Consider the following 26,287-nt stretch of genomic DNA (forward strand, 5'->3'; position numbering starts at 1 on the left):
TCCACAAAGGTGTCACAGAAGTGAGAGGAGAGTCAGGTAAGCCCAATTCCAATCTCAAATGCATGAAGCTTTCCTGAACTAGTGGGAGCAGGGCAAGTCAGTGTGGAATGCACAGTCCAGCTGGTCCTGCCTCTAAAGTAGATCTTGAATCCACCCACTTCTCTCCATCCCCATTACCAACTACATGGTCCAGCCACCACCATCTCTCAGCACCCTCTCTCCCCACAGCAAACAAAGGGATCATGATTTAGACATAGTAACTTTATTTGGACATACAAAAAGATACACTGTGATGAGTAGGTTTCCCTTCTACCCTGGTCACCGTGTACTTCAGTTCCCCTCCCCAGAAGCAGCCCATTACCAGCTCCTTGTATATTCTTAATGTGGGATTTTATATGTGGGCAAGCCTATATACATATATGGCACTTTTTAAAATATAGTGGCAGCATATTTTATGCTGTTTTCTATTTCTTGTGGGTTTTTTTTTCCCCTACTTAGGGTATCTTGTGACTCCTTCTCTGACAGTACATATAGATATGCCTCATGGTTTTTAACTGCTGCAGACCACTGGGATGAACCCACATGTACTTATCTAACTCCATATTAATGGAATTCGCTTCTAATCTGCTATTACAAACAATGTGGCAGTGAGCACACAGAGATCTTTAATTAGGTTACCACTCTTGCTTAACACTGTCAGTGGCTTCCCAATGCTCTCAGAATAAAACCGAAGCTCTAACCACCACCTCCAAGGCTCTACACATCCTAGCTCTTGTCTCCTGTGAACTCCTCCCAAATCATTCTCCTCACTGCTCGTGGCCACGGCCTCTCTCCCTAATGCTCGGAGGTTTTGTGCCCGTGTCTCCGTATGCCCTCTTCCTGGACTGCCCTTCCTCCGACTCTTCCAATGGTCACTCCTCTCAAATCTCAGCTCAAATGTCCCCTCTGCAAAGGTCTTTCCCTTATAGAAGGGCCCCTCCCAATTACAATCTCATTTATCCATGGGACTTACAACAATCTGTAATTATCCTATTGATTTGTTTCCTTATTTATTGTCTGCTCCCTTTTTATTTTTTTTATTTTTTTAAAGATTTTATTTATTTATTCAGAGAGACACACAGAGAGAGAGGCAGAGACACAGGCAGAGGGAGAAGCAGGCTCCATGCAGGGAGCCCAATGCGGGACTCGATCCTGGGTCTCCAGGATCACACCCTGGGCTGCAGGCGGCGCTAAACCGCTGCATCATGGGGGCTGCCCGTCTGCTCCCTTTTTAGACTAATTTTCATCAAGCCAGGAGCCTTCCCCCAGAACTTAGCACAGGGCCTGGCATATGGCCGCTAGGTCCTCAACAATTATTCACTGAATAAGCGAATGACTGAATAGAAGGTAGAGGGTTAGCTAAAAGTTTTCATGAAATGTGAGGAAATGAGGCCATTTCTAACCCTTTAACCTCTCTCCTTCAGGTACATGTGTCAGTATCCAGGATGAGCTTGGAGGAGAATGACTTGCCGGAATCCATCAGAATATCTGGAGCTCTGCAAGACGGCAATCTCTAGGCCTGTCCCCAGTGGTCTCTGCAGCTCAGTGGAGACGATCATCTCTGGTGGGACTGTGTCTCATTTTGCTTCCCAAATCAAGGTTGACTTATAAAATCCAGAGTATCTCATCTGTGTGAAGGCCAAAGGGCCTGGTACTGCTCCAAGAATGGACAGACCTTTAGGATCCCCATGAAAGGTTTACACCTCACCTCTTCTCCTTCTGTCAGCTCACCCTGTACTTTCCAAGGAGAACTAGGGCAGGATATCCAATCTCTCAACAAATATCTTAAGAAGCTTATCCTTGCGGGATTGGAAGGATGAGTGAGCCAACAGCTCATGTAAGGAAGGCAGTGCCACGTGTGCACCTCCCTTCCTCTTCTGCTGGCCCCACACTCCCTCTTAACAGAATCCCAAGGCAGCCGCCCTGAATCCCACACTCTTTGATCTCCCACTCACAGGACAGACTTGTTATGAATCACATTGGGACTTCTGGACAATGGGTTACAAACCAGGTTTTTTGGAAAGACTCTGTCAAAAACTGTCTTTTTGGGCAGGGGGCTGCCAACTGTCTCCTCACTGATATCCCAGGGTGTGGAAAGAGCTTAAACTCTTTTTTAAGGTTCTTCTGGGAGCAAGGAAATATGTTTAACTCTATCCCAAGGGGCATGTCCTGTACTATTATTTCTCCCAGAGCAACTGGAATAGAGTATTAAGAAATAGTTGCAAATAGTGAATATTTTTTTCTAAAAATTTTACTTTGCATCAAGGTAGCTACTTCATGGTGATCAGCTAGGGTGAGTTTCAGTAGCTGAAGTATGGTTCACTTGCATCCCTTACAACAACCGTATTAGCAGGATCCAGGGGGTAGCCATGGGGAAAATGTGCTTGTGTGATAGAAATCACAAGAACTTTTATTTATTTATTTTTAAAGATTTTATTTATTTATTCATGAGAGACACAGAGAGAGAGAGGCAGAGACACAGGCAGAGGGAGAAGCAGGCCCCATGCAGGGAGCCGGACGTGGGACTCAATCCCGGTCTCCAGGATCAGGCCCTGGGCTGAAGGCAGGCGCTAAACTGCTGAGCCACCCAGGGATCCCCCACAAGAACTTTTAATGAGAATCATATTTTCCTTAAAAATAATTCATTTTCATGAGCTGGCAACTTGAATACACTCATAGGGATGGACCTTAGCTGGCAAGAACTTTATATTCAGTAGATCCAAACTTAGAGTTCTCCAACTTCACAGGAAGAAAAAGCAAGCAGGACTTTTCTCATCCGATAGTTAGGGAAAAAAAATCCCATTACACTTCTCTTTTATTAATAGAAAAGGATCTTTTTCTTGTTATTTTTCAGCATCTGGTGAAACTCCTGCTCCTCACCATGAAGTCATAGTTCCCTCAGGCTTCATTTACTAGTGGTGGATGCACGGCTTTGAGCTACTGGCTCTTATGAAGCCTAATGAAGAGAAGCATCTTCCTCTGCTGTTTCTCCAAGGCTGGAGGGTGGGAGATGAGGGGAATGGGGAGAGAGGTCGGCACAGAGTCCCTCCTTATAGCAGAATTACATGAAATTTAAATTCTCAGCAGAAGCACAAAGAATCAATTCAGAACACTGTTGTGGCACCTTTCACAGAGGGTCACAGCCTGCCCCTCTCTTGGAGAACTCATGCCAGGGCCTGGTGGAGTGGCCCAGGACAGCCTTCACATAGGGAGTCACACTGAGACTGAACCAGTTGGTGAACCATCAAGGTGGCCTCTGTACAACAAGCCACTGGCAGGGGCAAGTGGAGGAATTTTAAACTTCCTGGCCTTCTACTTTCAGGTGCCAGCCAGCTGTGTCCCAGGATTCTCTCTTTATGGTCTCCCTGCATCAAGTCTGGGGCTTTCTGGAATATTCTGTGGAAGCCATGTCTTCTCTTTTGGCGGGATGGTAAAGTCTAGTGAGTACTATCTTCTTTTCCCTTTGCCTGCAATTTCTCTGATGCTATAAACTAAGCTATGTGTTGTGTGCTGAATGTTGTGCCATTGATTACACTGGAGAAACAGGCACTTGCATTGACGGGTGATTACTGTTTAGTCACAAAGTCGGGGCTCCAAGCCTGAGAATGTTTATCTTCAGGACAAGTGAGCTGAGGCAGAGCACCCAAATCCAGCTAAACCTCTGAGGTTATTCTCTTCCCAAAGATGTTACTGGGTCAAAATAACTTACTAAGGATCCATTTAAAAATAAATTTATGTTTTGTGGACCACAATAGTACCTGTCTGAAAATAGTACCTAGTAGTATTTGAAAATATAGTGCATATACATGCAACCATTTACTCTCTCTATATGGTGTGCAGAATGATGGATGAATTCCTTAGAATCATTATGCAACTCTGAGGTTGGGGGAATTCATATTCTTGTTCCTCCCTGGAGCTCCTGGCTCTGGTTCTCTATTCTTTAGGGAAAAGACTGAGGCAGCAAGCAGTAAGCAAGCATCCACCAGTGACCTAAACTATTCAAGGTTAATTGCATTTTCTGCTACATAATGAATAACTTCGGACAGGAGAGCAGCTTTATTTTAACCCATTGTGGGGCCAATTCCATGGACTCTGGCACAGTACATCCTGACAAGAGGGGCTAACATGTGGAAAGCCCCCCGTACTCATTAGGCCTCATCTCATTTAATAAGCTTACCTGTGAGGGAAGCAGATTTTAAGTGTAAACTATGTGAGTCTTGAAGAGGGCAAGAGCGATCACAGCTTTCTCAGGCCTTGGGCCATGTGCTATTAAATTGGAACTGGCCATGGTTTCATGGACCCTTGGAGAAGGCAGACATGAGATGGAGGGTGGTAGGCAGTGGGTACCTGCAGTCCAAAAGCACAAGAGCCCAGGGGTGTCAAGAGGCCATGCCAAGGAGGGTATGCCTAGAGAAGAGGGCAAGAGCTAAACAAGTTATCCTCAGGGACCTGACAGGAAAGAATGTGGCACCAGGGGTGGGATAGCATCGCAGCCTCTGTTCTAGCTTAGCTTTATAGTTAAATTTTTTATAGGCCAAAGAAAAACTGCTTTCTGTATTAGTATCCTCCGAAGGCATGTGTGTGTCAATGCCTGCCAGGTTCAGGAGCAGATTATGTGCAGTGCACTTCAACGTCACAGAGGAACAGCAACAGTAGCTCAACTTCTCAGGGCTATGGCATCAGTGAACTGAGCCCCAAAGTGTGAATCAATTACTGGGGTGCAGTCCTGCCTGTGTTCACACACAGCCAGCCCAACTTTCTGAGGTGGAGGGAGGACAAGGGACACAAGTGCTAACAGTAGGGCTCCAGATTTCCTAACCTCAGCACCTTTCACACTAATTTACATTTTCTTTGAAGGGAGGGAACCCCTGCTGAGCAACTGGCTCTGGAGCCCACTTTTCTTCCTTAGTCGTAAACCAACAAAATCTGTCCAGGAACTGCTGAGGGTGCAGCTAGAAAGCAGCCAAGCTCACTCTGGGAGAATACAAAGAAGTTAATTCCAGGGAGAAATGCAGCCATACTATCTTTGCAGCAGGTCACACCTCAAATGCAGCAGAGTCATAGGTGAACCCGACCGGGCATACTCTCAGGTCCTTACTCTCAGAAAAGACAGACTCCAGAACTCAGCAGTTAGGCTGGGAAGGATGGGACCCATGTAGGTACTAGATATCAAGACCATGTGTCAGGAGCAGTGTGGCCAGGGGAGCCAGGTGGCCATGTGGCTTCTGGGGGGTGAGGCCAGACTCCCAAGTGGAGGAAGTCAGAGTTCAGAAGGAGAGAACAGTACTCACTCTGACTCCTGCAGCCACTGGCCTCACCTAATTCTTTTTTTTTTTTTTTTTTTAAGATTTTATTTATTTACTTATTCATGAGACACATACACACACACACACACACACACACACAGAGGCAGAGACACAGGCAGAGGGAGAAGTAGGCTCCATGCAGGAAGCCCGATGTGGGACTCGATCCTGGGTCTCTAGGATTATGCCCTGGACTGAAGACAGCACTAAACCGCTGCCTGCCTCACCTAATTCTTAATAAAGATAGCAACTTCCTGCCCCAATACTATCTCCTCCAAGTCTACATGCAAATCGAGGGAGTTGGGTGATTTTTTTATGATGCAAATAAATATCTGTAGGTTCAGATTCCAGGCATGGTGCCTCAGGGAGTCCTTGCTCAGGTCAGAGAACTGGCTTAGCTCATTGCCACATGGTGTGGCATGCAGAGGATGTGCACATGATGGTGGGGACAACACGTTCAGTCTGCAGCATGGAGGTCACTGTGTGCAAGCAAATGTCATGGGAAGGAGAACTAAGCGCTCTGTCGGCACAGAAGGCTAAAGCAGACTCAACAAGATCAATGAAGACCCTCTGAGCAGAACCTTCAACCTGCTGTTGTATAGTTCTGAGCAGAACCTTCAACCTGCTGTTGTATAGTTTAGGAGAGCAGCGCTAATGAGAAGTCTAGACTTATTGAGATATCAGTGATGATCCTTCAAGAGTCAAGGTGTGGGCAGCCCCGGTGGCGCAGCGGTTTAGCGCCGCCTGCAGCCTGGGGTGTGAGCCTGGAGACCTGGGATCGAGTCCCACATTGGGCTCCCTGCATGGAGCCTGCTTCTCCCTCCGCCTGTGTCTCTGCCTCTCTCTTCACTCTCTCTGAGTGAATGAATAAATAGATCTTTAAAAAAAAAGACTATTAAAAAAAAAAAAAAGAGTCAAGGCATCCTCATGCCTCTGTGGGTTCCTTGTGCCCAGTGAAGTTCCTGGAATGGAAAAAACTCTGAGCTGGGCCTGAGAAAAAGCAAATTTATCTATCTTTCCCATAGTGAGGCCACTCTTACAAGTGAGGCGACTCTCAGAAGCATCGCTGTTTATTGCTATTGACTGAATACGTTTTGGTTGTATTTTTCCAGCCAGTGCTGAATATCTCAGTGGACTAGTCATGTCACAGCTGCAGAATTACTGAAAACTCAGCTAGGCTTGTTAGAAAAAACTCAGTACTTTGTATTTTTGTATTTTGCAAAGCTTATATTCTCTCTTACACACAACACACACCCCCCTTCATACAACTATGCCTCTCATAATATGTTGCTTCAGATAACTTGTAAAGAAAAAGCCCAGCATTTTGGGGCAAACAGAACTTCCCTCACCCTCAACCCTAAAGATAGTTTAACAACTCATTTTATTGCTTCCTTGTTCTTTGTCTTTTGCAAAAGGCAAATGCCCATGTTATTTGGAAAATCTCGGCATTTCCAGGGCTGTAGGGAGTGGCTTGGGTGGCCAGGGTCAGGATAAATACAGCAGCCTTACCAATCTAACTGGTTCTTTTAACCCTGTATCTATTCCTTCAATTTTCCTCCCTCTTAGCAGAAAACTGTTTATTTGCCTGTACCAATGAAACATGATGGATTCTGAGCTGGACCAGCCCATAAATGAAAGAGGCAGGATTTGAGTCCTAGCACAGTCTCCTTTTCAGCTATCCTATTGGGTCACTTGTGTTCCCTAGAAGTTGAGATGGAGGTAAAGGGAGCAGAGAGATAAAGGGCTCTGGGAAAGTGGAGGCCCTGGGGATGAGTACCAGCCTCGAAGGCAGGGTCCTGCTCTGCCACTTCTCAGCTTGTGACTTCAGACCTATCCCCTGATCTGTCCGAACTTTCATTTCTTTATGTATAAGACACAGTTAATACTACATCTCTCAAAGGATTATTGTGAGGCTTAAAACAAGAGACATAATATATATAAAAACCCTGTGTATTTTTCCTATCAAATTCCTCTGCTTCCTGTGAGCTGTTCTTTCTTTAGGCTGAATGGACTTGAACATGACAAGGTGTTAACAATGATACACTGCACTCATGGGACAGAAGCCAGTCCTCCCTGGACAAGAACGCTCAGGTGGGTTCTCGTTATATACCTGTGCATTGTACCCTGGCTTATGGGGGTGGCCACCATTTTGGAAATCTGCCCCACAGGGCTCTTAAAGAATGGATGTGCACTTTCTCCAAACCTTAAGACTATTATCCCAAGACTAGAAAATATCGAATATATGCCATCAACCCAAATCCTCCAGGGTCCTGACAGCTTCTATTCAGTGTCATGGAGACAAAGGAAGAGCTTCTTACGACATGCTCTTGACATGTTCCTAACATTTGGGAAGGAGGAGCTGAGTGAGATGGGGATGAGATATGACACAATTCCAATAGCCACTATACCTTTTGATGCCTTGGCATTAATTAGAATAAAAAGAAAAAAGTATTTGGCAAAATATATTTCATTAAATTAACCCAGAGCCTCTCTCTCTCTCAAAAAACATAACTAGTTCTCTCTGGTGTTAAAGCTAAGGAAGCTAATTCTTGTCTAAACTCATCCCCCTCAGAATCCTTAGGTGGCTGCCCAACCTGTTGGCGCGTAAAAGGGGAGGGATGGATAAGTAGAGCCCATAGCTCTCTGATTGGAGTCCTGAGTTCTCCAGAGCTCATTCAGCCACTCATAGCCACTGGCGTTCCCAGCTAGGACAGACAAGGCATGCTCATTGCCTCTCTTGAGAAGGAGGCCAGGGCCTCCCTCAAAAAGTCCCTCATCAGAACAGTGAGAGCTCTGAGGTAGGATGCCAGGGCCTAACTCTGTGAGGTCTGTGGTCCCCCTGATGGCCCCACATCTATGAGTGCCTCCCTTCCCAGCACTAAGTGGAAACAATCTCACTGGCACAACACAACTGACAGTCCTGGGACAGAAGTGAGACAGCTGGGGCCAGGGGCCAAACAGATGGTAGAGATATGGCTTACTGTACAAATGTTGAGGCCTGGGAAAGCAATACAACAAATCCCAAATCTCCCAAAAGTGGCTGTTCCTGTGGAAGAAGAGGATGGGGTGGGGGAAGGTAGGAGGCAGATGCCAACTCACTTAAAAACAGGGCTTCCTTGGTAAACAACAAATTCAGAACCATACCATGCTCTGGACCAGTGGTTCTCAAGCTTCAGCCTCTATCACCTCAAGAGTTGTTAAAACAGCATCCTGGGCTGCTGTCCTAGAGTTGCTGGCTCGGTGGGGCCTGACAATGTGCATTTCTAACATGTTCCTGGGTGATGCTGCTGCTAGTGGTGGATCAGTGGACTCGATCAACCCTTCCCTAGCACTGGTTGGTCCCGACCAGCTCTGGGAGCAAAGACTGCAGGAGGAGGGAGGAAAAGTAGGTATTTGGACTTCACAACAGCCCAGCTCTGGCAGCCAAGTTCTCATTCGTGTTCAGCCCTCATGGTATCACATACCAAGAGTACAGACTTCAGAGCATTAGGCTTGCAAGTGAAGTGCTACAGAGAATTCTGCTGCTTCCTGCCAGGTTTTCAAATTCTGCCTTTCATAACAGTGGGCAGCTGCCCAATTCTGGCTGGAAAGTTCAAGTCCCCAATTACCATTTACTTTTGATGGCTAAGTAGTTCAAAACTCACTGCACTTTTGCCACAAACTAGATCATTGCAAAATAAAGCTTGCACTTATCCTCAAACCTAGTTCAGAGAACAAGTTCCTTCCCAGCCCAATTCTGCTGTCATTGGCAGAAGTCTCTTTCAGGACATTTCCCCTCCTGGCCTCTAGGGTCTCTTGTCTAGGAGGTGGGTTAGGAGCTGCCCCAGACCTCTGCCTACTGCTGCCTTTCCTCTGTCCCTATGCTCTTCTAGTGTCTCAGACTTCCATCTCAGCTGCTGTGACCAACCTTCTTCCTGTCACTTTTCCAAGAAAGGATCCAGCTGGTCCTCCATTGAGGGTGGGGAAATGGGTTGGTACAGAATATGTGCCCTGGAGATGCATTCCATGCCAAGAAGGCAAATCTTCTGTGTTCAGTATAGTTGGGGAGCTGGGGTTGGGGGCTGGAGGGAAGTGAGTGATGGGAGAAAGGAAAGGCAAATTCCCAGGCAACTCATTTTCCTCTATGAGCTTTGGTTTCCCTCTGTATAAATGATCCCATATCCCCCTATGTGCCCCAAGTCTCTGATAATGTTACTAGTTGACCAGAGTAATCATACTCCAGGCCCATCTTCTCTTCAATGAGGATTTAAAAAGTTTAACAAAAAAGGCTAAACATGTAGCTGTAGAAGGTAGAGGTTTAACACATTTATCACTAGCTTAATTAATTTAAAAAACTCAAGGCTGTTGCTCAAAGTAAATGGAAAGAGTAACTAAACAGAATTCATTCAATTCTAGAAACTGCCTCTAGCAGGCCTGAGACAGTGAAGGCCATTGTGTGAAACTATTATCTTACTATGAGTCTGGTCATTTTATATTCCACTGTGAGCGATGGAAAAATTCTATTAGATCATCCATTGCACATCTCTGGCCTCACACAGTGAGGACTGTTGGAGAATCTTCTCAGAATGGATGCTGAGACTCTACCTCCCTCTCCTCTCCAAGCCTACTGTTTCCTCAACTATAACCAGAGTGGCACCGGACTTCTGAATTTTGATAAGCAAGGGCCTTAGGGTGACAGTCTGGCTATTTTATTTGGCTAGCCCTGTATATAAGATTTACTCTTCAACTGTCCAATAAGGAAGTGATAGGGAATGACAGAGATGGGAAGGGGCTAACAAAGTGTCCCTTCCAACATCATCCTGCACTGTCCTAAATTTACTCAGAGGCAGAGCCTCTGAACCAGGGCTAAGGTAAAAGCTGAGGGTGTGCTTTGAGGCAAGTGTCCCTGGGTCCATGAACTTGTTAGTTTCCCAAGGGTTCTCCCAGGTAAATACCTCAGTAGCTGAACAGTAACAGGTACCTCTTGGTCTATAAATAATTCTTGGGCTTGGAAATGTATGTGGTAACATGCACTGAGGGATGACCAGATCCCCAAGGCATCAGGTAAAACCATGGTCTGGGACTTGCTGTGTGATGGAGAAAACAGATGAAGGAGGCAAGACTTCTAGAAGTATGTTGCTGCTCCTCTGCAGTTTTTCAGCCTGGAGAGCAGGAGTGAGAGCAGAGGAGTCAGGAGCTGTGAGCCCAGCAGCAGCCTCAAGGCCTGTGGCACCTCCCTGTCATCTCTGTGCCTCTGTATAGCAAGGCCACCAACACTCAAACCAAGAGTCCCCTGAGGGCTGCATAGCAACACTGGTCAAGATATTCCTCCTGAAAAAAAATCTTGCACATCTGCTGCAAGCTAAATATTGTGTAATTTGAAGGCCAAACAGTGGATGACAAACCACTGGGACACTTAGTTCAATATATATCTATTGAGAGCTTCCCTTGAACCAGGCACTGCTTGCACATTCTCAGGGTTGCAGAGATAGGGGATTTAGAGACATGAAAAAGTGACTGCTCTGTTCTGCTGCCCCTCCCATCCACATGTCCATATTTCTCTCCATTACCAGGAGAGATGGACATGTGGTATCAGTGTTTTTACTCATGGTGCACAGCTCAATGCCTTGTACATGATCCTCAGAAAGCGCTGTTGGTTAGCTACTACATGATATGACCATGCTGATGGCTCCTCCCTCCGGGGCCAACTTCTAATACTCACTGAGATCAGGGTATTAAAGAACAGAGAAGGATAATGTTGACATGAGACTGTTCCTGGAGATGGAGTCCCTATACAAAGCAGAGCCTCATTTAACCCTGGAAATTCATTGCAAGATTGGCTTCCCAGATATTGCCTTTTGTCTAGTTTTCTGATTTTACCTCCGTAGGCTCTACTTGAGTGGGACAAGAAAACTCCCAGCCTAAATGCCACTGGGCACCAGAAAGGTGCCTATAGTACAGCCCAGCTCCAAAATAACTGTTTAGGCCACAGTCATTAGAAAGGAAAACATGAGTCTCCTTCCAGGAAGGTCTCTAGCTGAGTCCTTGCCATTGGAAAGGGAATTAAAAGTTCAATACTGGAAAAAGACTAATCATTGTATCTGCTTAATTATATTGATGTGAATGTCATAGCCAAGTTCTTTTTAGGGAGTCAATCTTAGAAAACATTTACATGCTCCTAAGCTCACATGGAATAGATTTAGAGTGTTTTTAACTTCTGGAAATTATCAAATGCTTTTATATGGCAAATTCTATATGTCTCCAGGAATTTCCACATTCCATTACAGTTTTTTTGATGCTTTCCCTGTCTTTCTAAAATATTTCCTGACACCTGGCTAAGGTGCCATTAGATCTTCTTAAGGCTTCAGCTTCTTAGACCAATGGGTGATTAGTAACACAAGATTAGATACCTGCCTTATCCCTTGTCACAGATTAGGTTCCTCAGGAAGTAGAGACTCTGGAATAAAGTTAGCATGCTGGACATTTTTAAGAAGTGCTCTTGGGATCAATGCCTATGGAAAAGAGTGGAGGAGGGCTGGTGTAGGCAGTGGGAGAAGCTGAGTTGTGATGCAGCCCTGGTGTTGACCAGGTGATCCATGGGGAGCTGTGGAGTTAGAATGACCTTTCAGAATTGTGTCAAGTTGAGCCAAAATAGCACAGCCTTTTGTACCCCTTCTTGGGTATAAAATCACTGGATGTGAACCACTGCCAACAGTACTCCCAGGGGGACTGGTGGGATGTCAGAATCCATCACATCATTCTCGACACAAAGCCAAAATCATAACTGCCATTTCCCAAGAGCCTACCATGTGCAAAGCATTCTACCAGCATTATCTCTAACACTAACAATAATTCCACAAGGAATGTTTCTATTAACCCCATTTTACAAAAGAGGAAACTTGGTCTTGGTGGAGTTACATGACATGTCTTAAGACCACGCGGCTAGTTTGTGGGACTCAGACCCAGGCCTTCCTTGCTCCAGAGTTCACACTCTTTCTATTATGCTAAACTCCCATCCTTTGATTTTCTCATATGGTCCCTGTGGAAGTAATCTATAATCCTATCCTTCTACGCAGGTCTGGGTTGGCTTTATAATCCTCTGATTATGTATTGAAATGTATAGTTAAGTCCATTGCTTGAATTCTTTTCTGAATTTTTGAATCTCTTAGATTTTCCTGTTGGAAAAAAGTACAGATGCAGGGTTCTCCATGAGGGCACACTAAGGGAGAAATCCTCAAAACCAATAGGAAACCAGTAACATAGTCACCAAAATTTGAAGATGAGGAAGAAAAAATTAGGTGCATGTAAGGTCAGATTTCTTTTTTTTCTTTAGATTTTTTTGGATCAGAACATTTCCAAATTTCTACATCCTAGAGATTAGGTATCAGCTAGTAACCAATCCCAAATGCCACAGACTAGGGAGCTGAGGCTGGAGTTGGGTGTAACATGAGAGATCACAGGTACTCTTTCTATACCCCAAAGGCTGTTATCAACCTTGTGCTTCCCTTGTACTTTCCAGATATCCTTAATCTTCAACATGACATGCAGAGGCCAGAGAAAATCATCAGCTCATGAAGAGAAAAGCTGCTTCAGCAAAACAATGCATCCCCAGCAAGGTTAGTTGGCCCTGTGGGTCTTTCTAACCAGTCTGAATATATATATAGAATGCCTTATATATTTTCTCTGGGGTGTTCTTTTCAATGTGTCCCAGATGCTTACTCAGAAAACTGTGTGACATGTGTGAGTGGCAGTGAGTGGAATGGGCCCCGAGCAGCCCCCTCAGGGTATTCAAGTCCTCTCTGCACTCCAGGGAAGAAATCTTTCGAGCCCACGTTCCTTATGCCTATTCTCTCTGACCAGGAGACTCCAGGGACAAAGAGTGATGAGAGGATTCCCTCAAGTTTTCATTAACTAAAGGTGAACCTGATTTCTGGGCAGAGGAGAACTCTCATAAGCACTTTGGGATGATATATGTCATCACAGAGATACGTACAAGGCAGAGGGATGAGACCACCAGAAAGGAAGTGGCTTACAAATTGAGTTTTGAAGGATGCATAGAAGTTGCCAGCCTAGGAGTGGGGCATCACAGAGGGAACCGCACGTGCAGAGCCGTGCGTGTTCCAGGAATTTCAACTAACTGCCCCAGTATGAGGGTGTCTGTTGCAGGAGATCGATATTGAGAGGCAGACAAAGGCCTCTTTGGGGAATGGCTGTGTACGCCACGCTAAGGCTTTATTCTGTAGGTGACGGCAAGAGGTGGAAAGATTTTTAGTGGGAATAAGACTTGAGTAGATTTCATACTGGTGGAGGACTGGAAGACGGTAAGACCAGAGCAGGGAGACTAACTGGAAAATCCCTGTAGCCCTCCCAGTGAGCTCTGATAGACACCCCAACTAAGATAATGGCAAGGAGGATAAGGTGTGATGGACTAAATACATTTTTAGGCAGCAGAATAAATGGTGGTTAAGCGATCGATTTGAAGAAGAGTGTGAATGAGAAGATGGAGGACAACTTCCACAATTTCAGTTCAGCAAGGAAGCTGGGGAGTAGGATGAAAGGCTATCTTTATTTTTTTTTAAGATGTTACATATTTATTTGATAGATAGAAAGAGAGAGAGAGAGAGATCACAAACAGGGGGGGCAGGAGAGTGAGAAGCAGACTCGATGGGCAGGAAGCCAAATGCAGGGCTCGATCCCAGGACCCCGGGACCATGAACTAGACAGAAGGCAGATACTTAACCTACTGGGCCACCCAGGCGCCCCTGAAAGACTATCTTTATTTTTTATTTTATCTTATTTTTTTTTTGAAAGGCTATCTTTAAATTGAGCAGCATCATGATGGCTTTGGTGAATGGGTCATTAATTCTTTTAAGGCTCTGACTACTGAATTAAGATTATGATTAAGATTTCTTTTTTTTTTTTTTTTAAGATTTTATTTATTCATTCATGAGAGACACAGAGAGAAAGAGGCAGAGACAGAAGCAGGCTCCATGCAGGGAGCCCAACGCGGGACTCCAGGATCATACCCTGGACTGCAGGCGGTGCTAAACTGCTGAGCCACCGGGGCTGCCCTAATTAAGATTTCTTAGATCAATCATTACATTGATTTCTTTTTTAGAGCACACTGTTTTGGCAAACCTTGTCTTTTAAAAAAATGTTGTCAGAATACATTTCTTTCTTGTAGGTACTACAGTTGAATTCAATTAGCAAAGCATAGAAACCATTTGTGTATCAATATTCGAGGCTTAATTTTTAATTTTTTTCCGGAGAGTGAGAGAGAGTGTGTCTACATTTGCAGGGGAAGGGGCAGAAGGAGAGGGAGATAGAGAATCTTAAGCAGTCTCCACACCCGGCCTAGAGCCTGATATGGGCTTGATCTCACAACCCTGAGATCACGACCTGAGTTGAAATCAAGAATCAAATGCTTATCCAACTGAACCACCCAGGCACTCCACAACTCTAGACTCTTGTTCAAGAAATATATTAAGACAATTACTGGCACTCATATTTATCATTAAATTAAACATGACAGCCGCAAAATGTTTTCACTTTAAGTTGAATCTCAAATGCTTCATTTGCATTTTCTCTAACTCAGGAATATTGTTAGGAAAAGCCATGACTGCTGGTATAGGGGTGGGGGAGGGCAGAAGGGTAGGAATGTTTCATCTTCAGTTCTTCTGAGTTGAATGAAATATTTTAAGTTAATCATCTCTGATCTGTCATTAGGGGATTTGTCCGTATGCATTTAACAAGTTACAGCTGCTAGGAATTTACAATTTAAGAATTTATGAGGGTCAAAAATATGGAATTCCAACTAATATCTGAAATGATAGCCTCAAAGCCAAGAGTCCCTCACATCTACTGCCTCCGTCTTCTAGAGCAATTTAGTACAAGGGCTACTGCTGAGATGTAGGCATTTCCAAATTCAGCAACACTGAAACTCATTATGAGTTTTAACAACTTGCTTTTCAGAGTCTATGGGGCTTTGACAATCTAAATTTAGGTCTGCGTAATGGAATTGCTTTGCTTTGAAAACAGATTTTTTTTCAAGGGCTTTATAACCCTATTCTCCCCCAATTCATTTAACCTTACTCATTTGGAACAATGGAAGGGGGCTAGGGCCAGGAGAGGGCCAGGATTACTTCATGGTGTCTTAATTTTAAATGTTTACAATGAAATGAAGTTTTTGTTGCTTTCAATGAAAACATAAATAAAAGTTAAAATACAAATGAGTCATGAGTAATTAGGTATTCACTATCATAACACACAGCTCACTTTCATGAACAAGTGTTCCATAGATAAAGAATACTTTAATATTTAAGGATTAATTAGACCCAGAACTTGCAGTTCTGGATCTTTCACAGTATTTCTTATTCACCTGTTTCCTGGATAGAATAATATCCCTCCAGAACTTCATGTTTGCCTGGAATGCCACAATGTGACCTTATTTAGAAATAAGATTTTTGCATATATAATTGGTTAAAATGAGGTAATCCTGGATTTGGGTGGGCCCTCAGTCAAATGGTTAATGTCCTTATAACCAGGCCATGTGGACACAGACACATACAGATGGAAGAGCCATGTGAAGATGGAAGCAGAGGCCAGAGGGATGCAGGCATAGGTAGAGGCATGTCAAGGGTCACCAGTAACCACTAGAAGCTAGTGAGGCAGGAAGGATTCTTCCCTAGAGCCTTCTAAGGGAGCACGGCTTTGTCAATGCCATAATTTCAAACTTCTAGTCTCCAGAACTGTGAGAAAATAAATTCCCATTGTTTCAGAGTCATGCAGTTTGTGATTATTTGTTGTAGCAGCCCCAGGAAACTAATACAGCTCTCCAGGTGAAAGTCCTACTTTGTGTATGGCGGTCCTTATGACACTGAATGTGGCCTTGTGTTCAATGTTTTCATAAGTACATGTATGTTATGGTTTCATTTTTTTTTAAATTTTTATTTATTTACTTATGATAGTCACAGAGAGAGAGAGGCAGAGACACAGGCAGAGGGAGAAGCAGGCTCCATGCAGGAAGCCCAATATGGGACTCAATCCTGGGTCTCCAGGATCACACCCCATGCTGCAGGCGGCGCTAAACCGCTGTGCCACCGGGGCTGCCCAGGATTTCTTTTTTAAAAATTTTAAAAAGATTTTACTTATTTATTTGAGAGAGAGCATGCGTGCACATGCCACCCCACCCCCCTCCCAAGAGGGAGAAGCAGGCTCCCTGCTAAGCAAGGAGCCTAAGGCAGGGCTCTATTCCAGGACCCTGGGATCATGACCTGAGCTAAAGGCAGACATAATTGACTGAGCCACCCAGGCACCCCTGTGTATGGGATTTCAACTAATATGTGAAATGACAGTCTCATAGCCAAATTTCAGTAATATTTAAATCCCCCCCAGCACACAGCTGTGCACCAAAAAGGTACTCAACAAACTAGTTCTGAAATGATATCCTCAAAAACCAACACTCTTGAGGACTCTTGGTTGACAAATCCTAAAGTCTTAGGTACTTAGTATTCTCCCAAACTAAATGCTCAATTAACCACAAATTAATTTTTATCACTTTGAAAAGGAAAAGGTACCTGAAAAAAATTCCTCAGAACTCTTGATTCTGGGCAGCCTGGGTGGCTCAGCAGTTTGGCACTGCCTTCAGCCCAGGGCATGATCCTGGAGACCCCGGATCGAGTCCCAGGTCAGGTTCCCTGCATGGAGCCTGCTTCTTCCTCTGCCTGTGTCTCTGCCTCTCTCTGTGTCTCTCATAAATAAATAAAATCTTTAAAAAAAAAAGAAAAGAACTCCCTCTTTTAGGCTTAGTTGGGCTCCTTGTAGTCTGTCCCACACGTACATAGTTAAGTGTCAGCCAGAGATATGGGCAGAATTTATGCACAGAATTTGGGGTTCCCCTGTTTCTCTCCTTTTGGGGATTTTCCTTGTCATTTTTCCAGCTGCTGTGGTTGTCCCAAACTCTGTGGGCTTGATACAAACTGTGGGTTTCTTTGCGTTCTAAATGGCCTTACAAGACACCAAATACAACAGGCCCTCAAGCTAAAAGCCATAAAAGAACAAGAGCACATCCACTGCTATTTCCTTCCCCCAAGAGTAGACCCTCCTGTTCAGCCTGGTCTTGAATCATGCTCCAGTGGCATGAGGTGGTTGTTTTTAAAATTTTGTCCAGCATTTAGAGTTGTCTCTGGAGAGCTGGTTCAATAGAAAGGTACTCAGCTATTACAGGAAGCAGAAAGTTCCTTCACTAGAAATTTTGAAGCCATTTTTTAAAAATAATTTTTCCCCCTGAACCCAAAGAACTAGAAAAAGTATTAAACAAAAGTCCATATCACACTCAGTTATAAGCAGAAGGGAACCGATTTAACTACTACTCAGGAAGTCGCAATTTAATTAAATATGAACAAGTATTTACCCGTTACATTAAAATGTCCATATGAATGACGAGGGTTCTGGAACCTGAGCCCTTTTATGCCTGCCACACTCCCATTCTGTGTCCACCATGAACACACTGATACAAGAAAACACACCCAACTTCATGTACATACAACCACGTGCATCCAACTCCAAACATGCTGGAGTGTAACACAACCTTTGTGAAAATTTCTTAGGGATATAGAGGAGGGAGGGGGATGACAGCAAACTCTCCCCCCAGATTATCCCTTAAACATCTCCGAAGTCTCACTTCCTCTGACAGCGACCCAAAGCCACTACCTGGTGCCAAATCCACAGCTTCAAATCCTCAGCTCTACCCAGTATTCTGCTCCTCACAACAAGGGCAGAATAACTGGTCCATTCAACCTCAGGATCCCTTTCCTCACAGTGTGGTGAGGTGTGTATACATGTGTGAGTGCATAGCATGATCGAAAATAGTTATAATTTAATAGTTTTCTCCTGTCATGGTTACCTGTTCACCTACATGTGGAAATAACAGGAAGGAAAGGGCTATGTTTCAGGTTGGCAGAGTCTAAATTACATGCCAGACACTTTGTTTACACACATCATTTCTAATCCTCTCCATTTTCCAGATGAGGAACTTCAGGCTCAGAGCCACTGTTCTTTCTCCTTTAGGATATCTCCAACGTATTAATATAAAATCTAATATAAAGCAGGAAAGCTATGTCTGGGAGTCTTGGGGGAGAGGCAGGGAAGTGGAGGTTGCATTGTCTTGTGCTCAGGAGGGAAGGTCTGGGGGCTGGGATGGTTGAGGGAAAACATTTAAAGGAAGAGTCCTGCTAGATGGGGCAAGGGGCACCAGGGACAGAAGGGGGTTTCTCACTCATCTTGCTTTCTTCTCTCTTGTTCTTCATAGGGTGTTCATGTGGCCTCATCTCTGTTCCTGAGGCACCCCAGCTCATTTTTAAAGATAGAGATATTCTGAACAATGGCTTGGTTAACTTATGTACCAAAGCTAATTCAAGTAGATACTTGGGAAGTCTCACAGAAAACTTTAGTCTTTAAAACACTGGATGACACCATTTCAAACAGTAAACCACTTCTCTTGGTTCACTGGTGAGCTGAAAAGTACAAGTTCTTAAATTCCCAAACACCTTGTTGGTCAATTTGGGGTGAACCTGTCCAAAGGGGGAAAAAAATCAACCATCTTGCTTTCCCTCGTCTGTAGAAGTGACTGCTGTTAAAGTTACCACTTAAGCAGAATTTAATGAATACGGTTACTTAACTGACTTCTGTTTCATTGTATGATATCCTTTAAAATCTAAATTTCCTGGTATAATTGTCTTGAATAATTCATTGTTAGCAAGGTTACACAGTGATGGCTGCTGGATATTTACTTTGGATCTGGAAGTATGTGTGAAGAATATTACCTAAGAAATGTACTATTGGTAGATTACAAAAAGCCCTGTGTGGCCATAAAAATTTCCATTTATACTGTGTTCCAAACTCCACATATTTAGCTCTCATCTCAATTCCATGCTGATGACTTTGAGTTAGGCACAAACTGACCATGAAAACGGTCTTTCTATAGAGTTTCAGCATTGTTTTCTAAGAAGCAATTTACTAAAGAAAATTCACTTGAAATTAAACATTTTGATTTTCAAATGACGATTTTTATGATCTCTGATTTTAAGGAGATTTCAAGGAACAGGAAGGTATTAAAAGACAAAATGACCAAACGATGAAAGGAGCCGGAGGAGGGCCAAGGAAATAAGCTGAGTCACTGACAGAGGGATTCAGTAAGGCAAAGTGCGGACAAACACCAGGGCCAAGGAGAGAGCACAGGCTGCACCTTCAGTCAAAGGGAGGGCGCAACATCCTGGGAAGCTTCCAGCTTCCACAAATGCGAACTTCCAAGTTATGGAGGCAGAGGCAGTTGGAAGGCATGAAAACTGAGAGAGGACTCAGACCTGACCACACTTCTAACACCTTTCGAATGGGAAACCTTTCACCTTAGCAGTTAGTAAAAGCCAATAAGTAGTCAAGCTGATGTGTTCCTAGTAGTTGTGTTTATTTTCCTACAGGTGGAGATGCCCAATGAGAGGGGTGGGGAGGGAAGAAGAGTCAGCTGACACTGACAGAGTGCTCCCACTGTGTCAGACCTAGGTTCAGCATTTCACTTGCATTCTTTAATTTTCGCAGCTGCTGTAGGAGGTGGGTACTATTATTGTGCCCACTTAACAGATGGGAAAACTAAGGCATGGGCAAGGTCAGTAACTAGCTTATTATCACATAGTGGCTGAGCTGGGAATTGAACCTAAGCAGTTTAACTATAGAACCTGAATACATAATCTCTGTGCCATATGGCATTTTCCAAAAGAACTACAAATAACCAAGTTGACAGGATAAAAGAGACTGAAAGTGTATTCTTCTCTGACATGTGGCTGCTGCCTGGGAAATCTCTAGGCTACTGTGATGGAGGCCCTCAGACCTCTTCAGTGTTCATCTCTGCCACTCATCAGTATTTTTAAGTAAGGGGCGAGGCGAGGGTGGGGGAGGGAACCTACCTGAAGCTATACTTTCTTCTAAATTCAAATACGAATAAGTTAAAGAATTTAAAATGTTTGAATTTTTGACATACTCACTTCATTATAATACAATTTCTACTAAATGTCAAATACTCCTTGAGGGGAATGTTTCAGTAATTTGGTGGCTGAATCATGTAGCAATTATAATCCTAACTTCTAAAGCAGTTTCCATAAAGAGGATGTACTTTTTTTTCAAAGCATGTATAAATCACACACGTACTGATACTCTCTCTATATATAAGATATCTTCAAGCCAAGTTCCTATTTTTTTTTTCAGGCTCTATTTATATGCAACCAGTTCTAAGAATTCTCAGAAAAGGACAGGCCTGATACTGTCCCCTCACTAACATCCCTCAGAGCAAAAGTCCTCATCCATTTTTCAGGCATGACCCACTTTAAGGGTTCAGACTCTGTGATGAGTCACATGCATATCTTTTAAGGACCTTGATGGGTTGCAAATGAGATGAAATGGAAATGACCAAAATGTTCAGAGTCACTTTAGTCTCTCTTTCCTATTTGCCATCTGTCCCCAGATTATAAGATTCAAATAGTATTTTTGTAAATAAAAATTTAGAATTCAGGGACTTCTTTTGGGGACACTTCTGCTTCATAGCCATACAGACCCAAAACTGCAGCAGGTAGGCTCTTGAGCTCCCCTGGCCAGTGGGCAAAACCTGTAGGGAAAGAACTCAGTGAGGCCCACTCATGCGGGCACCATAGGCACCCAGGCCAACCACTCTGGTGCCTGTGTGGATGATGCAGAGAGGCTGTGCAAAGCCTGCAGTAAGGCCCCTGACACCACCACCATCCATTCCAAAGTAACCACAAGCTCCTTATTTCCTGCCCTGCCCTTAGTCCCATCCACTGCCATCTGTACTCACAGTCCATTTGAGCCTCCTTCACAATGGACTTTCCATCCCTCTTCTAGATCAGTCCAAAGGCCCTCCTAACTTTCCACCCAATTGTATAACTACTCACAAACACATTCTACTTCCTCTTAGACTCTAAGCACATTTTGGGTAGGGCCCACATCCAATCTCCTTTTCTGGAACTCATGAAGTCTTGCCTGGCAGATGCTCCACAGATGCTGAATTAGCCAAATGGTTCTGGAATCCATCTCTGAAAACCAAGAGGCCATATGCAGCTCAGTGGAAACCACAGGATTGGACAGGGACCACTCAAGCCTCAGAATGTTCATTCTTTGTACAATACTGGAGTTGTCAGATTATTGCTCACATGCCAATGGTGCTTTCCATAAGTCGGCTCTGTGTACTCACCAGTGTCCCAAAGGTGAAGCAGTACGATCAGGCAATGACTCTTTATTTATTTTTTTTAAAGATTTATTTATTTATTGGGGAGGGGGGAGCAGAGACACAGACAGAGGGAGAGGCAGGCTCCATGCAGGAAGCCCGACCTGGAACTCGATCCCTGGTCTCCAGGATCATGCCCTAGGCTGCAGGCGGCGCTAAACCGTTGTGCCACTGGGGCTGCCCCGCAATGACTCTTTAAACACACATTAATCATGCATTAGGAGTTCTAAGTTGAATAGCATGATACACAAGAAAATACCTTGGACACAAGGCATCTCTTACCAACAGAATAATCTCTCACATTCTGCCATGTACATATTTGGAGAGTAAGTGCACTTCAGGGAGCTCTGCTTACACAAAACAAAACAAAACAAAATACCAAACAGGATGAAAGTAGAAAGAATACATTTGTATGCTGCATGGAGACTCCATGGCTTGGGGAGGGGGGCACTTGTCATGGAGCCTGGGGCTTTGGAACTTGTACTGGTCACCGTGATGGATGAACTGCTCAACACAGGTTTCCCTCTATGTCTCTAAATGCTCCCTTCTTCCTTCTTGGTGTGTGAAAAGACTAAGAGATTGTCTTACAGGGCAGGTTCTGATTATAAACACAGACCCACAGCTCAGGGGGCTCAGTCCTCTGTGCTGAGGTACCAACAGTTGGTACAGCCTCTGACAAAACCCATTCAGATCTCTGGTCTAGAAGCCTTGTGTGTTAGATGTGCTTCTGCAGAACAAGGAGGGTTGAGGGGCCCGGGTGGAAGGAGAATGTGACTGGGGGAGAACACATCCTCCTTTAATGAGATCCTAAACCTACTCTGTTTTTCTTCAAGAAAAAGGGGAGCAAGTCCTACTCTGGGGTGGAAATTAAGTTCACCCTTTAAAACATGCATTCACACAGATGAAGACTCGTGCTTGAACTCTACTAGGGTGAAAGCTGATGACAGATCCTTGGGATGATGGTTCTGTGTCCTCCCTCTCAGCTGTCTCAGGCATACTTGGACACATGCACACATGCAAGTGCACACACGCGTGCACATACTCTCTCTCACTCTCTCTCTCTCCTCTTAGCAGAATCTCATTAAGAGAGGCATCAACTGAGCTTCTTAACCTTGCTTTCACCCACAGCTCCTACATGATGCAGGCAGAGGCCAAGCACTCTCATTCAGTGGGTCTGAGTCCCCAGAGTGAGCTCAGCTTGGGACTTGGCATCCTGAGATGGTGAAGAGATCTTGAACAACAAGGCACAGCTGGGACATCCTTACCAGCAACAGCAATCGTCAGATTCTCAACTGGTTCTCTCCAGCTGCCTCCTACAGCTATTTTAATAACCAGAGAGGGAAAGCTTAACAGAATGAATGCTCCCCTTACCATCTTTTTGGTACTTTGATTATGGGCAAAGTGACACTGACACTGACTTTGAACAAGAGAGATATAAACAGAGGTTGATTAATCTTGATTTCTTTCCTTTAAACATGGTACAAGGCCAGATAAGAAAATTCAGGTGGCATAGCCTAGAGATCTACAGAGGAAAATCACTTAAAAATGTGTAGTATGATGATTACATGCATAAAAATGCTTAAGAAGAAAACTGGAAGGAAATAAGAGCAAATCATAATCTCAGTATATTAAGATGTTGAGGCTAAGAGGACTTTTCTCATGTTTCTAAATGTTCCTTCATGTGATTTTTTAAAAATGCAAAATATTTATAAGTAAAGTAACTCATGGTGCCTTAGACTTCAAGAATTAAATAGTTTGTGCTCAGGATAATTAAATATAGATTAACTGAATTCACTACACACCAGACAACACGATGTATGTAAAAGCACTTTACATGCAGTAAGATGGCATAAAAATATTAGAGATTGTTGCCTTTTAATGCTCTTGAGAATTAGGTTGCCATGTCAGCAGACTATTTAGAATCGTTCTTGTTTGTGGTACTTAGTGATATCCACTATGGATCAAGGGATAGTTCACATGCCATCAACCAAAACCATCCTTATACTAAAAAAGGGCTTGCCCACTATCTCTATGAAAATAGGGGAATAATAACCCATGACAGATTTTATCCTGGCCAGGCCTCTTTCCCAACTTGGATGAGAAGACTGAACTGCTAAGGGGGCACATTCTTCAAGGCTGAGTCTATATGTGCATCTGTCTGTGTGTGTGTGTGTTTCCGAGTCACCATGTGGTCAAACTGCCACAGAGTGTCCCATCCCAGCTGGCTAAGTGGTCCTCCCAGGAGGAGTAAGATCAAACAACAATCTGCTCAGCACAGCAAGCAACTTCCTCAGCAGGTGGGAAAATCTGGAGCTGCCCCACACTGATTTTTTTTATCATGCTCCACATGAGCAAATGCTTCGCTGTATATACATTCCAAATACATTTTATCAGGAAGCCAGAGCAACACCAGCATTCGCGCTCAGGCTAATGCCCTATAATATGGATTATAATCAACTGGAATAAAATGAATATTCCCCACCACAACTCAATTGTTCTTTATACAGTTTTTAATGAGATTCCACCCAGTGTCACAGCAATACTTATGTAATTACTCTGTATAACTCTGCCAGCAAGTAGGAAAAGAAATCTCCTTATCAGGGTATTGCAAACCAGTAACACCTCAGCAGACTGCCTCTCTGAGTGCACTGCTGCATTTTGGATAGTCTGGGAGCATGGTCATCATGCAGAGGGAATGCTTGGGTGAGCAGGGCTTCAGCATTGCAGAAGAGATTTCAGGGATGAGGATGGCACTTTCCTGCAATTTCTCAAGAAACTATTACAAAAAAGAAAGGGAACCTGCAGCTTCTAAGCTGGGTCCTCTTTGATCAAGATGATCGGTTGAAAGCAGCTTTGCTGGAACACTTTGCTGGAACAATCCATCAGAGAAGAGTAGTGATCAAGGGAAGAGGGGGGCGGAGTCAAACAATTATTGGTTTGCTTCCTTGAGGAAAACTGTAGGTTAGTAGAAAGCAGAATAAAGAGAACAAAACAGTGCTGCTGAGAAGGAGGTCATATCTGATCTTGGCGAATTACTGAAATTAGGAATATGGGCCTCTGCCCCTTACTGCTGAGGACCCCAGAAACCAGGGGATAGGCCTTGAAAAGTTCCACTGAGGCTTCGTCTGACACCCAAAAAATGACTCTCTTCTCTACTTGCAGTTCTGCTTCAGACGGAGAGGAGGATGCCCAGAGCTGATCCAAGGGGCAGTGTGAAATCTAAGACCACAGCCCAGAGGTTTGCCTGCCAGGCCTGTCCAAGGAAGGAATTCAATGAAGAGGACATAGGACAGTCTTGATATCTGCTAAAGAGTTCTCAGAGAGTTCCCAGGAAGGCAAAACTTAGAATCTGCTGAGGTAGAGTGTGGAGGAGGGGACAGGACCATTGCATGACAAAGGCCTCACTCATGCTTTCTGGGCTTCTCTCTGGTTGCACTCCCCTCCCCAGCTCGTCCTCCAAGCAAGGCTCAATCCAGGGTGGTGAAGGCCAGCAGAAGACTTTGTCGGAGCAATAGGAATACACTGTGAAGAATCTCTAATGCTACACTGGAGCTTACTGTATTCAAGGCAGAGACCAGGATGCTAAGCCTTGTAGATCCTTCTCTGCTCTTTACATACCTCTCTTCACACCCACTTCCCTCACATTTCATCTCTAACCTCCCCCGCCAACAATAACAGCAACAATAACCTCACACCTTAGCTACAATTCACACTCCTTGTGTAAACAAAAAGGCTCCTTAGCGAGTTTCCACATTGTACATTTCACTTGTTACCTCCATAGGTGGTATTATTTGCACTTAGGTGTGTTAATAGTAAGACTCTAGTAACAATACTCAGCACATTTTTAACCCTTCAAAGGGTTTTCTCAGCTATCATGTGATTTTTACACTCTCAGATACAAAATTCACAGAGACCAGCAGGATGGGTATTGTTCCCAATTTATAAATCAAGAAAAGTAATTCACAGATGTTAAGTGCCTTGCCTAAAGTTTATGGCACAGTTGAAACCAGTTCCCAGGTTTCTTGATCCTTACCCAAGGACTCATTCTATGAAAAAGTTCTGTGCTACCTGGGTGGAATGATTATTACAGGAGAAATTTGGCAGGGCTGAGCTGCACGTGATGGGAAGAAAGCTACTCAAGCCAAGCCTTGCCAGTGCCCAGATTCAATTAAATATCATCAGGAAAAGGGCGATTCAGTGTGTGTACTTCTCATCCCTTCCTGCTCTCATGCTGCCCCTGGGGACTGGCACAGAACCGCAGGGACTGTGATCCAGGCTGCTCTTCTGGGCCAGCGACGCCTCCGCCAATAGGCTCACCCAGGAGAGGGAGGCCTGCTGGAGGCTGCAGCTCAAAGCAGATGGGCGAGCCCATCAATGTACTCAACACTGCCCCCCAGCTCACGGAGGCACTGCAAGAGACAGCGACTCAAAGGCTGTCTTTATGGACCCCAAATGATTCGGTTAGCCCTATATGCTTCCCTACCCCAGGTACACGGGTTGAGTGAGAGAACAAAGTCAGAATTTAGGGGTCAAAGTAAGATGAGTAATATTAAAAGGCAGTTATATGAGTGACTAAACAAAGAGATAAACGGGTTGCTTCTTACTCCCCCAGATGCCATCCCAAAATGTGTAAGTGATAACATGTGTGGGGAAAGGGAGTTGTCTCTTCCTGGTT

The 26,287-nt window shown here is 44.2% G+C and overlaps 1 protein-coding gene and 1 long non-coding RNA gene across 8 annotated transcripts in view; one reads left to right on the forward strand and one right to left on the reverse strand.

Moving 5' to 3' along the window:
- Positions 1–26,287, reverse strand: part of FRMD5 (FERM domain containing 5) — a 310,915-nt gene that overhangs the window by 46,443 nt on the left and 238,185 nt on the right. The gene's annotated exons all lie outside the window — the stretch shown is intronic.
- LOC111093301 lies at positions 1,232–26,228 on the forward strand. Of its 2 annotated transcripts, none has more exons than XR_005381558.1 (5): positions 1,232–1,603; positions 3,362–3,479; positions 7,344–7,433; positions 12,841–12,937; positions 24,775–26,228. It is a non-coding gene; the product is annotated as an uncharacterized LOC111093301 (long non-coding RNA). The 2 variants fall into 2 exon arrangements; XR_005381557.1 differs by lacking the exon at positions 24,775–26,228 and adding an exon at positions 14,251–15,553.

Source organism: Canis lupus, chromosome 30 (assembly GCF_011100685.1).
Source record: "Canis lupus familiaris isolate Mischka breed German Shepherd chromosome 30, alternate assembly UU_Cfam_GSD_1.0, whole genome shotgun sequence".
Taxonomy (NCBI): Eukaryota; Metazoa; Chordata; class Mammalia; order Carnivora; family Canidae; genus Canis; species Canis lupus.